At 39.7% G+C, this 16379-nt stretch overlaps 1 protein-coding gene across 1 annotated transcript in view; it reads right to left on the bottom strand.

The window, feature by feature from the left end:
- Positions 1–16379, bottom strand: part of SORCS3 (sortilin related VPS10 domain containing receptor 3) — a 564006-nt gene that overhangs the window by 234098 nt on the left and 313529 nt on the right. The window lies entirely within an intron of this gene.

Raw genomic sequence — 16379 nt, 5'->3', positions numbered from 1 at the left:
AGGAAGCCAAGCCTTATTCATTCTTAAACTCTCTTCTTTTTTGTTAAAGTTGTGCTGCTGTTTATGAATTTCAATGGCTTCTCTGTGCAATCGGACAAAATAGTTGGTAAAATTGTCCAGTCTTTCAGTGTCTTGGAATAAGACCCTGTGTCCTGTTTATTCCAAGACACTGAAAGACTGGACAATTCTACCAACTATTTTGAAAGATTGCACAGAGAAGCCATTGAAATTCATAAACATCAGCACAACTTTAACAGAAAAGAGTTTAAGAATGAATAAGGCTTGGCTTCCTGTCCTGAAAACCTCCAGACTAACAAAGACTACAGTCCACAATAGCCATGCGGATTAGCTTTGTATTTCACATGTTAACAGATCACTTCAGGATACAATGGTTCCATATTAACATACCACACCCTCATTAGCACATTATCTTGATACTTACAGGACAATGATTAGCACATTACCTTTGATACTTTTTGCAGGACAATGATTCAGCTCAACCCAACCCCTTTCTGACTATATATTACTCTTCCTACACACTGTCCTTCAGTGTTACTCCTCTGAAGATGCCTGCCACAGCTGCTGGCGAAACGTCAGGAAAGAAAATACCAAGACCACGCTCGCACAGCCCGGATAACCTACAAGAACCGATGAACTCTGACCGTGAAAGCCTTCGACAATAATTTGTCTGCTAGTTTGCTTCTAAGTCCAATTCAAGGTGCTGCTTATGACTGTTGAAGTCCTTCACAGCCTAGCACCCATGTATCTGAAGGACTGTCTCCATCCACATGTCCCTGTGTGCCAACTACGGTCTTCAGGATGCCACCAACTGGCAGTACCCCCAGTGCTTTGTATACTGTAGCTCCAATTTTGTGGAACAGGCTTTCTGAGCAGTTGAAGGAAATGCTGTCATTAAAAATCTTCAGGAGTGATGCAAGCCCATTTTATTCACCAGGGCTTTTAACAGGGTAAAGACTAAGTGATTTTTGGGGATGGGGGGTTATCTGTGGTTTTATTCTATTGATTTTAAATTGTGCTATTTTGACTATGATGTCTTTTCTCATGACTCAAGGCAGCTCACATCAATCACAGAAAAAAAATATCATCAATGGACAATTTCTGGGTGTTCCATGCAACTGCTAGAGATGGAACTTCGGAGATGGGGAATCAATCTGATCCTGCAGTGCTCTTATGATGCTATGCGTCTTATGCAACAGATATACCCATAGCTCATGTATTTCAGCATGCTGGAGATGACCTCTTTGGGCATAATACCAGGAGTGGGAGTGCAAAATATACATATACAATTCCTGTATATCTGTTTGCTACTTCTCCAGAACATCAGAAGCTGCTCATTGTGTGGATACAGCCTTCATTGTGAGAATACACAAGATGAGAATTACTAGTGCAGAAAAACATATCAAGCATTATATTTTACCATGTCAGTATTACCAACTTATGTTAGTTTGCACTAAATGCAGACAAGAAAGTGTCAATTCAAAAATTTAATACTGTTAGGACTACAAAGAATAAGATGGAGGAGAGGAGAACAACGTGAGCCACTTTGTGTCCGTATTGCAGAGAAAAGTGGTACATAAATTAACAAATTAACAAAGCACAAAAGTGACGCAGACTCTACCCTGAAGATTCACAACCTGCAATGAATTCAAAATGTAGCATAATTACTTTCTGCCACACATTCTTATGAATAGTAAAGACTGAGGCCTTTCCTGTGTCATCTGATGGCCATCTGATTAGTAATCTGTGGTAGGTAAGTAGGTCGATTATTACCCAAAATTGTAGAGCTTTATGGTTTGAGTCTTCACTGTCTTCCCTAATTTTTCTTCACCATGTTCAGATTTTCAATACGACATGTTGTTTATGTACTTTGAAAGATTTAAACAGCAGTTTTTCTAAGTTGTCTTTTGAATGTATCACTATGCTTGGATTTTTGTTTCTTTACCAAGAAGTGTGAGGCTATGTTTGATATTGTGTGATGAAGGGGCAGGATGGGGTATGTAGATACAAACAATTTTGATTTCAGTATTTAAAGTGAACATTTTAGTGGGTTTTTTTTCTTCAGTTCACACAGCCTGGTGTGAACAAAAGAACCACACAATGAAAAGCAAGAAAGAAAGATCTGCTTGTCTACAAAACATGAAGAGCGAATGTGCAGAGATGATTTAAATCATACACAATACAGTTTTAATCTCCCACCCAACTATCTACATATGGAAATAAAGAAGTAGGAAGTAGTGATAAAATGCTGTAGCGATATGTGGAAGGAGAGGCAGAACAAATGGCTTCATTCCATAGCAACAGAATGAGTCAGTAACTAGGGGCAGAGCAACAGCAGCCATGAAATATCACAAAATCAGCCACTGCCATCTGGAGTGCAGCACTTTAGGTCACATTTTAAAAAGTGAACAAACTTCCCCACGTTTCCCACACAATAAGCTGGTTGTCTATATTCACCCCTAATGATCTAGTGATGCAGACTGAACAGAAGGGTGACATAATCACAGGGCAAGGAGAGGGCAAGAATAGGAGAGAGGGTTAATTGGTACAGTATGTCCACTGTTAATGCATATCTACAACTTGTAGTTGATGTTGCTCAACTCATTGTTCAATACCTAATCTTAGATGCAGTCTTATAATTGATTCAGTGTGTGGTTTGGGGGTTTGTTCCCCTCCAAATGATTATATGCCAGTTTAAAATATCATAGTTCCTTGTGTTCCCTACTGTATGATCCACCAACTAAAGCATGAGTAGGGATTTGTAGCTGATGCTCATTCCTCCAGCTATGCATGTATCTGTTCAATATTAGAATGATGTATTTAAGAAGTTTGCCCATCAGAAGCCCCTGCCATCCTCCTGCTAAAAATAAATGTACTTTGAGGGCAACAATGCTAAGAGGAAAGTTGCAGCCAATTTGCATCTAATTATTTATTAAGAAATCCCGCTTTCTCCAAATAGGTCTCCCTGGAGGGGACTGTACAGTTCCATAATTAACCTTGCCCTTCTTGGTTACAAGAGGCCCCAAAGGGAACTGATCAGCAGATTTCAGAATCCAAGCATGACGTGAAGCTGGTGCCTGGAGGAAGGGCAACAGGCACCCAAACTGCCCATGGTCAGCACCAAAGACAAAGCCCAGCAGAGTCAGCTGCTGAGCTGAGCAGCTACTGAAGGTGACAAAGGCAGGGATGTCACAAAAGGGATTTCAGATTCAGTGGTGCTGTCAATACTGGGGAATCACAGAGAACAGCGAAGACTGTTAAAGTACGATATTCATCCGGATCATGGCAACTCTCCCAACCAAAGACAGACAAACATAACCCATTTGTCTATATATATTTTAATCTTTGTGTAGAACTGAACCTAACTGAAGTTAATTATTTCCCCTTATATCAGAATGTACATAAACCAAAGTGCCCGAGTGGGGTTCTCTGCTCTGGTATTTTTTCTATAGGTTGGTTCTGCCCTTGTACCAGTCCACCAGCTTTCCAGTTTCAGTTTAAGAATTTCTAAATTAGTTTCAGAACTGGAGCATGATCAATTTTCAGTGCAAATCATTTTTCACCAATAAGCACAAACACAAAAACGAATTGTGATGCAATTGCACTATCAAAAATAACATTCATCAATCAGTCATATCAGGATTTCCTTCATGCTGTTATTTAATCATTAAAAACTCAATCAATGCACACTGGTAACCTACAAGAGGGGGAAAACTGAACCGTGTCAAATTGCGTATGCATAGTGCTCTAAACATAGTCCCATTTTTAAAATTAAAAAAAGGTCAATTGCAACATCATTGGTGCTACACCGCAAACAAAATCAACTAATAAGTACATCAAAATCTGGAGAAAAATTCAGATGGGGTGATCTTTCAAGATCTCCAAATATTTTCATTGGGATTCTTGGAGTTTTTCTTTAGGGAATGATCAGTTTTAAATATGTAATTTTACTACTCTGTACTGCTTCAATATTAACCCAAAGGTTGAAGAGATGTATCACAAAGATCACACATCCCTATCAAACCGGCTTTATCCCAAAGAGGCAACTAAAAGATAATGTCAGAGTGGTTCTGGTGGCGATCAACTACATCAAGAATAAAAAAGAAAAAGCGGCAATGATATATTTGGACGCTGAGAAAGCCTTTAATAATGTTTCATGGAACTTTTTGGTGGAAACGTTACAACAAATAGACTGTGGAACACAATTCCTGAAAACCATTAAGGCCAATATACCAATCAAAGTGCGAGATTATTGATCAATGGGATGTTAACAGAACAATTGGAAATACAAAAGGGGACAAGACAAGGCTGTCCTTTGTCTCCTTTATTGTTCAATTTGGCAATGGAGATATTTGCAAACAAGATAAGAGTTGACGCTAAAATAGAAGGAATAAAATATGAAGACCAAGAATACAAAATAAGTAGTTACGCAGATGACGTGGTTTTAATATGCCGAAAACCAGTAGCTTCACTGACGGAAATAAGAAAACAAATTGATCAATTTAGTTACTATTCCGGATACAAGCTCAATAAAACCAAAACTAACATGATTCTCTACAATATCACAGCTGAAGAAAGACTGGTTATACATAACAAATTCCAATGGTCAACACCAAAGAAGAGTGTGAAATATCTGGGTGTCAGGATACCAGTGGGATTAGATACACTTTTTGACTTAAACTACAAAGAAGTTTTGGGAAAAATAGAAGATCTTCATAGATGGACCAGATTACAAATTTCATGGTTGGGTTGTATAGCGGTGCTGGAAATGAACATTATGCCAAGACTTAATTTTCTTTTCCAAACAATTCCAATTTATATAAATTCAATGACATTGTCTAAATGGCAGAGAAGATTGAACAATTTTATTTGGAATGGCAAGAAACCTAGAGTAAGATTTGCAGTCTTACAAGATGAAATAAGTAGAGGTGGGTTGAATCTACCTAATCTTAAACTATACCACCAGGCAGCTACTCTGGCCGCACTGACAGACTGGATTATCCAGAAGATCGAATGATCAAATTAGAAAAAGCAGATCTTGGACATGGTTTTCACCAATGGCTTTGGACGAAAAAAGCCACCACAAGATTTAAGAATGTAAATACAGAGAATCTACCAATGCAGATGATAAAAGTATGGAATTTATTAAAGAGATTTCTTAGTCTATCACTACCTAGATTGATGTCTCCAATAGAAGCATACACAGATTATGTAAGTAGGAGTAAAAACGACTTATTTACTTACAATGATTTAATTAAGAAAGACGGACAAGTGAAAACCTTACAGGAACATCAAGGAGAGAACATTATGATTTCCTGGTTTGTATATCATCAAATAATACATGCTTTAAGAAGAAACTATGTACAAGAAGGCAGACAAAGGAAACTGACAGAATTTGAAACTCTGATTACCAAAACATGAGATCATCTTTTGTCAAAAATTTACAAATTATTGCTGACCATAGAAACTACTTCTGAGCAAGTTAAAATATGTATGGTGACGTGGATGCCGAGCTTTGGGGAGATGATTCCAATGCAAACCTGGGAGAAACTATGGAAAACAGACATTAAGTTTACCAGATCACAAGCTGTAAAAGAAAACTGGTATAAGATGTTCTACAGATGGCATTATGCACCAAAAGATCTGCAGAAGATGTACAAAGCAAATCAGGCAAACTGTTGGAAATGTTCTGATACAGAAGGGACATGTTTCCACCAATGGTGGACATGCAAGAAAATACAAACCTTCTGGAAAATGATACATCAAGAAATACAAGACCTAACGAAAATCAGCTTTCAACCAGAAGCCAAATACTTCTTATTGGGTATTATTACAACTCAAATCTCTCCCAATCAAAGAGAGCTGTACCAATACGCAACAACAGCGGCAAGATTGTTATTGGCGCAAAAATGGAAAGATAAGGAGATACCAGACTTAAAGATGTGGATTACAAAAATGCATGAATATGCAATGATGTCAAAACTCTCCACCTTGCTACATCATGAGATGATCGAAGAGCACAAGCAGAAATGACAATCTTTTTATGATAAATATGACTGTTCGTAAGTATATACTTTAAATAGTGTTGTCATGAAATTTGTGATTGTTCTTTGCAATAGATTAAAGGGTAACATTAAAAATATCAAAAATGATATTAGAGAAATGATGTACGAATGATATAATAGTAATAATAGAAGAAAAAAGTAAGATTATGATAGAGATAATGATGAAGAAAGCCAGTACACCGGTGTAATAGAAATGAAAATGAATGTAGTCCGATTATCCCTTTCCCTGTTTCCCTTTTCCCATGTTTTGTAATAAAAACAATAAAAACTTTTTTTAAACATGGCTCCTCCTCTGGACCAGCCCAGGAGTGCCCACGGAATGCCTCCAGGAGTACGGCACACAAAGGTGCGCCGTCCAGATGCTGGTGCAAGGCTGTGCCGGTGTCCCTGGGTGGCACTGCTATGGCAGTGGCGGGAGGATGGAGTGCCTGCCCACCACTGGTGTCCGTGCCACCCTGGATGGCGCAAGTGGCACAGACACCGGCGCAGCCCCTTCCTGGCCTCCTAAGGACTTTCGCCCTTTCCGCTCAGGAATGGGCTGTAAATTTTAAAAAATCATATTCAAGTTTTACAGTTTTTGTTTGCTGGGGCAAATCATGTATTCAGAGTTCAGTGCTTTGCGAGGACCAAATGCACCGAGCCGCTTCATAAAATCAGCGGGTTGCTGCTACATAATTAAATTTCTCATCATCCTTTAAAACAAACTGGTATTAACATAACCATAGTGATAAATGCAAAGTCATGCTCTTCCTTGCCAACATTAATACCTTCCATGCTTCAAAGGGAAACAATTGTGACATTTGACTTGATCAAAATTACCTAGTGAGGCAACTCCACTTCATTAAAACATTTTTAAAAAGTTGTTTTTGTTACATTTAACAAGTGATATCTTGCACTGCAATGGAACATGCAGCAATACAAATATTTTAAAGTGCTAACAATTAAGGCTTATTCCACTTCCAACAGTCGACAATACAAGTGCCCACACTTGATGCAGTCAGTGTGTGCGCTGAAAATGAACTGGCTGGGGAGAAGGGTGCTCTGTTGCTAATGAGTTTGGTAATCAAGGCATCTATTTTCATTTCAAATTGGCTAGATTGGGGAAAATTGCAAGACTAAATGACTAGAGCTAATTAGGATTAGAAAAATATTCATCATGCTGAAGAATTAACGCTGGGTCCTGATTTCCTCATATTTGCATAGGGCTGCGCTTTAAGGAAGGGTGGGGGACGCAGCGCTGATAAATTGTCTTCTCTTTAATGAATTGAGCAAACACTATTTCTGTTTTAGCCACCCTTTCATTTCAAGGCACTGTTACATATTCATGATTTGTAAATGAAGCTAAGTGATTTCGATTCCATGCATGATTACCATATTCAAGAAACGGCTTCTCAAAGTTGCTGTTAAATCCTCTTGAACTTGGAATTTGCTTTTCCAACACCAAATATTTTGGTTTCTCTGCTCTAGTAACTGTGCTGTACTAAAGCTTACCAGACTGAAAGATCCGGAGCACAGTGATGCAGTTACTAAAACTATAAGCATATAACAACGATATATCTTTAATATGTTCAGAGCAGAGAATGCAAAGAAGATCAAGCAGGCTGAGATCCTTAAGGACTTGGAACAATATTTTTTTCTCCTTTGACACTGTCTCCTTTTGATATTGACAAGGTATTTAACCTTTCACTTCTTGCACCATTGTTGTTAAATTTGGTTCTCTAGGTCCCCCTGCCTTCCATGTTGCCATAGCCACCCCTTCTCTCTTATACTCAAACTTATCTGGTGGCAGTGAGAGCAGCAAGCCTGGGTGCTGGTTCTTGGGCCTCCATGATGGCTGATATAGCAATAGCTTTTTTGAGCATAATGGCAGCCACAGACAAAATCCTCCTTGTTATAAATCCCCCACCCACTGCCAGTTACATTTAGAAGAAAGGAGGCAACAGGTGGATACATAAGTGGTTGGAAGATACACTTGCATTCTATCCTACTGCCCAGTGGTTTTGGAGTTCGACAGAGATGGGCTGAAAACTAGTAGTAATTTACTGCACCACTTTCGGACAAAACCCATTTCTCATTTCTGAGCCTGACCTGGGGGGGGGGGGGGAAGGAGAAATATAGAGAAGGAACAATTATCCCAAGAAGACATCCTAATGAAGTTGTCAACAATAGGAAAGACAGGAACAAGGGTTTTTCCATATGTGTTATTTCATTGGTTGTGTGCCCATTGTTTTCTTTTCCACACGTGTTTTGCTCCCTCTAGTGGTTGCACTGTTCTTTCCTAGCTGTTTCTTCTGGTTTTTTAACAACCAATAAAACCCGGAGAAACTGCTAGGAAAGATCATAGTGACCACTAGAGGGAGCAAAACACACGAGGAAGGGGGGGAATGAAGCAATATGGGCACACAACTGACAAAATAACATGTGTGGAAAAACTTCTAAGATACCAATAAAGCAACACAGAATTTCCTCTGATCTAGGGGTAGTTTTGGGAAGGTTTAATTTGACAGACTCCTGGAGGTAATGTAATCCAAGAACAGTAGATAGAATTTTTACACCGAATACCATAAAAACTGCATCAGTTTTTACCATGCCTGCATCAACTATATCCTAGAATCTAGCAACTGGACAGAAGCAGTGGATTCTGCACATGTAGACCAGATAACCATCTCAGATCACACTTGTAACAACCACTTTTCCATTGCCAAGGATGAACAAACCTTAACTACATGGTAGGCTAACAACTTCCTTCTGAAGCACAAAAGAGATAGTGCCTGGAATAGCAGAAATAATCCAAGAACACTGTATTCATAATGCTAGCACTGAACTCTCAAAATAAATAATTTGGGATGCTGTGAAGGTGATGGTCAGGTGCTCATGAATCCAGGAAGCAGCAGGATACTAAAATGAGAAGAGACTAGCTCAGAAGGATCAGACTGGTGATCCACCCCCTCCCGCAGACAGGAATAGCCTCTATTCAAGGCAGATGTGAGTTTGTTTTGCCGAGAAAAGGAACCTTCCCCCCCCTTGCAGAAGAGTCATTAGCTATGGAGCTGCTAGGACCACCCAAGAAACTGTGTTAATCCTTTCCCACCCGGGCCATGGAGAAACGTATTCCCTCTGTACTACAAGAGGGCTGGGGGTTGAAGCGGCAACAATGGAAGGGTTAAAGGAGGCAGGGCCAGAATGTACGGGGGGGGGGGGTTCTTAGCCAGTGTACCCTCATTTCATCCTTGCAGGCGGAGGTAGCAGGAGCCAGCTATAGAATCTGGCCCCGACCATGTGGAGCAGGAGCAACTCTGGCATGTGGCTGGATGGCTACGCCCGGCTAGTGCAACAGACCATCCTGTGCCACCAGGTGCGTGAGTGCACCACTGGTTGGATGTCTGCCTGCTTGCCTGCATGGGGGGGTCATCTGGGGCAGCTGCCTGCTTGGGGCTTGGTTAGCTAATTTTTAAGTTGATAATTTTGTATGGCCAGCGAATGATGTTATAAATATCCAAATGGCCCTTGGCGGAAAAAAGGTTCCCCACCCCTGGTCTAGAAGGATCTTTCTACGATTGCTTATGCATGGGAGTTTTACCTGAGGTTCACTGCTCGCTGGACCCACACTTTCTTCTTGCGAAGCTATGGACCAACGTCTCCAAGCCGGAGGAGACTGAGGAGGGTGGAGGGTAGATCCTGAGGAGGGTGGGGTTTGGGGGCGGGGAAGGACTTAAATGCCATAAAGTCCAATTGCCAAAGCAGCCATTTTCTCCAGGTGAACTGATCTAATTGGCTGGAGATCAGTTGTAATAGCAGGAGATCTTCAGCTATTACCTGGAGGTTGGCACATGGGTACAGGCCAGTGCTGGAAAGGTGTAACAAAAAGGATCCATGGAAAAGCTGGCCTTCCAGATGCATGTAGTAAAGGAAGGGAGGGGGGAATCCAGACAGAATTTACTAAGCAGGTCATTTATAAATGTTGTGGGGACACACAAATATATCACTGCCTATCATCTAGTTGTCCTTTTGGCTTAATTCGTTATCCTAGACTTAATATTATTGTAATATTATTCATAATCATGAATTGCAGTCTCCAAGCTGGTGCAAGAGTGAGGAAGGGCCTCTTTGGACTCCTGAAAAGGCTATTCCAGGATCATGATGTGGAGAGTATTGTGCACACTTCAGTAGTTGGCAAGCAGAAGCAAAGGAGTGCACACTGCTGAATTCAGAAAAAAACGTTGTAATGGTAGGATTCCTTTAATAGCTGAAATGGCAAAAAATAAACTCTTATAATATATGTTAGTATATTATGCTAGCTGAAAAGAAGGAACAGATTACTATAGCAGCTTCTATTACTCTTTCAACTGGTCTTAATGCTGTCAAATGGAACCTGAACATGGCCGGCTGGAGTTAAAGAGCAGCACAAAGTACATTAAAGTATGATAAGACTGACATAAAATCCCATTGAAAGCACAGTCATATGGATGAAATCATGTGTGACAATATGGCAACATTGGAAGGCCTGCTTCTGCATTTGTAACTGCATAATTTTCTTTAGCCTTCCTTTCCATGTAATTCATTTTGCATCACACTGTTAAATACATGCAGACATTATACAGTCTAGGAAACCATGACAATTCCATACCTGGAATTAGACTTTCAAATTGTGGCACCATGATTACTGGGAGGACCTTGCTGGGATGGAGATTGACTACCAGGTGCGCCGAGATGGCACATTGCCACATTATCTCAAACATCTAATTCAGCAACTTGTAGGTAGGAGATTTTGATGAAGATTAATGAAGAATCTTGATGATGAATATGTTTAGTGGAAGATGAGACCGCTGATTGCCAAGCGCTTCCATTTTAAAACTTGTTTGCATTAACAACATTGTGGCAGCTGTTCTAGTGAAGCCACTTATTAAACTTCTGAGTACCTGCCTCTGTCTCCGTGTTTCCACACTGGGTTCCTCACTGGGGTATTTTCAAGTTCTACATACTGCAGAATATCCTGGCAAGAATGCTAAAGAGTGTCCTGAAAGAATGAATGAGAGTATGTGATGAGAGGGGGTGACTGTGTCCCCTATAATAATACAAGAACAACAGCTATACATGTACAAGTGAATGTGCACTGGTCTTGTGAATGCTATTTGCCAGGGCTCCTGATAATGAACAAACCCCATTTGAATACACTTATAGAAGCATGGGCCCGTGCTCACCCTCCTCAAATCGTAAGTTATGAAGAGTCGTGTTATGACATCAGACTATACATCTAGGAATCTTTATCGCAGTACCCACACCAGAAAGGACTCTTGTACTGCAAAATTGTGAACATTGAAACTGTGGCAAGGAGACGCAGAGAGATGAGGGAGAAACAGCTGAGCAACCACAGCAGGGCGCCCACAATCTCTCCCCTCCTCTTAGGCAAGGGAGATGCTGCCCAGAGCAAGAAGCTTCACACACAAATGGAAAAGAAAAGGTAAAATCAAAACAAAGTACTTCAACAGAGAAGCTGAAATCTCCCCTATCTAAGCAGCCTGGATATACTAATAGATGTGATAAAGTTTATTGTCTGTGGCCGAAGGCCATCACAATCCACCATACAAAACATTAAAATAACATAAAAATATCATAAAATAACATTAAAATAACTTTAAAACAGTCTGACCCACAAGAAACTAGTATTTAAATAAGTGGATATACTAATAGATTGATCTACATTCTGCAGAGTGTCATCAGGCCCCAGGGATTCAGTCACCAGGATGAATCCTTGCCACCATCACTTTGGCACGTGCTTCTGTGAAAAGTCCTGGTTTTTACCACAGTATTACCTTGGGGGAGCCAAGGCTGAAGCAGAGTGGTTTGCCTAAGTGAACTGTTAGAAGTGAGGAAGTATAACCATGAACAGGAGGGGGCAGATGAAATTGCATATGTTGGCCTAGTTTGACTTGGTGCCTTGATGGTTTAGGTGGATTCTTTTAAAACAAACCTCCCAGCATGTTTGAATGACAAAGTTTCAGAAAAAAAACAGGCATCAGTATTGAAGCAGAATACAACTGGCATCTCATTTTCCTCTCCCCCACTATTTCCTCTTTCCCTTTCCTGAAAGCTCCCTTAGACTCTCCCCCTTTCCTACTTCCCCCTTTCCTACTTCTTTCTGACCTTCCTACCCACCAGCCAACCTATCTTGATCTGTCTCCTTGTCTTCAGCGCTTCCTCCTTCCCTCCCCTTGGCAAAACTCTATGTGGTTCTGGCCACCAGGCTGCTACCAGCTGTTGGGCCTGGCCCAGTTGTGCAGTGGGAAATGGCAGGGACCTGTGGGGAGGCACCTCACTTTCCCCTGTATGTAGATATGTTAACCAGTTTAGATCCTTGTTTTCTTTTTTAAAACTCAATAACTGCTTGATCTCTCCAAATTCATTAATGAGTTCTTGGTAGGTCAAATACTTATTACATTTCCAGATAGACGAATCGTAGTAGGTTTGAAGTGGGACATAAGAGTAGAAGGAGATGGACTGATCCTTTTTAAAATAACTTTTCCAGACTTTTAAAAGGGCAGGTTTCACATTGCAATCTTGTTGACTCGATGGTGATGTAAATAGAGTTTTGTGTATTTCTGGGGACCAGAGTAGTCTGTGAAAACCAACTGTAATACCTGCTTTTTCTAATACCAAGTTTCTATCCCGTGGATATTTAATCCAATCTGATATTCAAATCAAACAGGAAGCATGGTAATAAAGCTTCAGATTAGGTAGAGCAAGTCCTCCTCTCTTCTTGTTGTCTTGGAGAACTTTAAATCTCAGTCTGGGTTTCTTTCCATGCCATACAAATTTGTTTATCTTTTGTTGCTAAGTTTTCAATGTGGTATCCTTGAGAAGGAGTGGGAGGAACTGGAAGAGGAAATTCAATCTTGGAAGAACATTAATTTTTATTGTTGAAATCCTACCCACCCAGGAAATATTTAATCTAGACCATCTTTCCAGATCTTTCTCAATTTCATTCTATGCTTTGGAATAATTGGATTGAAAAAGAGTATAATTTTGAAAGGCGATGAAAATCCCGAGATATTTGACTGGATCTTTAGAAATTTGACAATTAATAATGTCTGTTAATTGGGAATCTTCTTGTTTGGTGAGATTAAAAGTAAAAATGTTGGTTTTGTCTTACTGAGCTTTTATCCTGAATATCGGGCAAACCTTTCAATGTGTGATTTAATTGCTCAGACTGATTGATTAGATCCTGAGAGATTAATACAATGTCATCTGCGTAACTATTAATTTTGTATTCTTCTTCTTGAAACTTTAAACCTTGAATCGATGAGTCGGCTCTTATGTTATTTGCTAGGACCTCCATTGCTAAATCGAATAGAAGTGGTGAAAGTGGACAACCTTGTCTGGTACCTTTATTGATTTTGAAGTTCTCAGTAAGTTTTCCATTTATTAGACATCTGGCTTGTTGATTGGAGTTGATTGCTTTATAGACATTTAGAAAGCTGTTACTGCAGTTGATCTGCTCCAATGTTTTAAGAATGAAATCCCAAGAGACATTATCGAAGGCTTTTTCAGCGTCTTAAAAAAAAAAGTGCTAAGAATGAACTTTTGTACCCAAGGAATTAGTAGAATAACAAGAAACTTCAAAGCAGTTCCAGCCAGCTGAATATAGCTGCTTATCAGTAGCCAAGGCGATAAGTCTGTAGAAAAAACAAATGTTAGACATGTGTAGTAGACATTACCTATGAAAGTAGGCTTTGGTAGATGACAACTATGTTGTTATGCCATGTTAGTGGTGGGAAACGAGACAATGTAACAATGATGTAAAAAGGTGTATAAATACATTATTCAGAGGGGTGGGACTCAGAAGAATGCTTTGTGACTTTGTAATTAGGAAAAATTCTTTGGCCTGGCATAATAAAGTTAAATTCTTAAAATTTTTACTGCCTCTGAATGAACCATTTGGATTATAAACCCCTAGTTGGGTCCCAAGAATTTTACCAGAATTTTTTCTGGTGTCAGTAGTGGGATGAATGAGGACACTGGCCTTTGAGTCCCTCCAGCCACCAGTTCAGACAACTGCCCAGGCACCATCATAGAAGGTAAGAGATCCGTAATTCTCAAAATCTCAGGGGGTATCTTGTCCAGCTGAGTCAGGCATTGGGGGAATCTTTGTCTAAATTGTAACTATTTTTCCCGATGTTATCAAAAGACAAGGCTAAGACAACTTTATTAGGATTATTCTAAACATGGTTTTATTTTAGTTTATTTTGTTGTGCTAAAAGAACAGGTGTTTTTTATTTTAGTTGATTTTGTTATGGTAAAGAAAAATAATACAAAATAACGAATAAAAGAGTCAATAGGTGCCAGGATAGAATAAGGGGAAAGTAAAAGGTCAAATTTTATAATGAGTCAGGAAGTTTGCCGGTAGGGATAAACATTAAAAGAATGGTAAAATTGTGCATGGATCCCAGTCTCAAATGGGCAGAAACTAGAAGTTTCCATTTGGACAAATGAAAGTATTTATGGGGTTTTTTAGAAACCCCATACCTGAGACATATGGATAAGTGGGAAGATCAGGCAAAGAAAAATGCCAGAAATCAATATTAGCAAGTTTGCAAGATACAAACAAGAAATTAACACAACAGTGTTCAGAATTAAAGGCAAAAGTTAAACCAAGAGAGAACCCAGAGCAGTTAGAAGAAAAGCAAACCAGAAACAAAGGTCCTTTCCCCCTTCCTTTACTAACCTTCTCCTCCCTCTCCTGAAGAGGATTTACTTGATTTATGATGTCCTGTGGCACTGCTGCTGCCAGAACCACTCCAGGGCCCAGCACTTGGAGTAGTGACCCCTTTCTCCACCAGATAGTGATGAAGATGATGACGGTTATTTGACAAAAGCCCCACAGTCAATTAAACAATTGGTGGCTAATTTGGGTCCTAAACTCAAAGGCCCTGCAATTATTCTTACTGCAGGTTCTCCAAGCCATGGAAAAGTTAAAGGATTAGAGAATTAAGGTGCTTCTTCATCATAGCTAGCTTAAAAGATTCTAATGAAAAGTTGCAACAACAGAACAAAGATTTGATGTGTCTGCTTCCTCCTTTATCTCTCTCTCTGCCACCCCCAATTTCCTCCCTTTTCCTTTGCTGCCCTGGCATTATATCCTTCCCTCTCCATTGATCCTTCCCCCCAACAAGAAAAAAAATATTAAAGATATACTTTAAGGGGGAAAATGTGTGTGCTTGCCTTGAAATATGAAACAAAACATCCAGAGTAGAGTGAAAGGAATCCTTGTACAAATCAGACATGCTTTCAGTAAAGATTCCCCAAAGTAAATGAGGACCCTAATAAATTTCAAGAGGAATTGAAAAATGTTATTCTGTCTTATAATTGACTCCTTAGGCTCCCAATGGCTGAAGACCAGTTTAGAAAAGTTAAAAATAGTTAAAGCCGATTGGCTCATAGAAGCAATCCTAGAAAAAGAGGAGGGGAAAAATGGGAATAACACAGCTTTGAAAAGTTAAATGGGAATTCTTACTGTTTATCTTCAACAGAAGAGGGAACCAAATTATGTCTACAGCAAACTATTGTTGTGGAAATTTACAAGATTTCATTATTGTAGTGCTCAGTGTTCCTCCCCGCCCTCTTCCAGTTTGCTACCTTAACGTGGATCTCCATTCTGCTTTTTCTCTATTTCATTACATCCAGTTTCCCAATACTTGTTTCCTTCCTTTTCTGTTTTGGTCCAGTATGTTGGCAAATTATTGCCATGTTCTAATTCTTTAGATACTTTGCAAGCAAGACTCTCTTGCAAATCACTCTGCAGTTGCTGCCAAGCCTGGCCCCAACAAGTCCCCCCTCAGAGACCACAACAGCCCTGGAAAAGGCCCTACCCCCGTCCCTTGCCTTTTATATTTATATACAGAAACCAAGGCTTGAAGGCCAACAATACTGTTGTGCCTAGCAATGGCCACAGAGTGCATTAGTTTCTTAAAGCTAAAGGCACTGATTCTATTATTTTGAGGGGTTTTAACCCCTCCCCCACACATTTCCTTTTATTAGATTTCAGTTTTTCTGCAAACCTTGGCCTTTTTCAGGCTTGTAGAAAGATTGTTTTTTCTGTTCTTGGCTCCAATCTCTGGATTTAAGTATCCACAGATTTGGCGATGTTTATAATTAGATATATTCATGTTGTTCAGGGATTAAGCAGCTTTTATTCCAACCTATACTGCTTTTGATTAATCTTTTGATAAAGTGATATCTCAGGACAATTGGGAGATGTATCTTCCATTATAAATTAGTAGGTGAAAGCTCAAGGTTACA

This window comes from Euleptes europaea, chromosome 5, assembly GCF_029931775.1.
Source record: "Euleptes europaea isolate rEulEur1 chromosome 5, rEulEur1.hap1, whole genome shotgun sequence".
Classification (NCBI taxonomy): domain Eukaryota; kingdom Metazoa; phylum Chordata; class Lepidosauria; order Squamata; family Sphaerodactylidae; genus Euleptes; species Euleptes europaea.
This window is presented reverse-complemented; position numbering and strand designations above follow the sequence as displayed.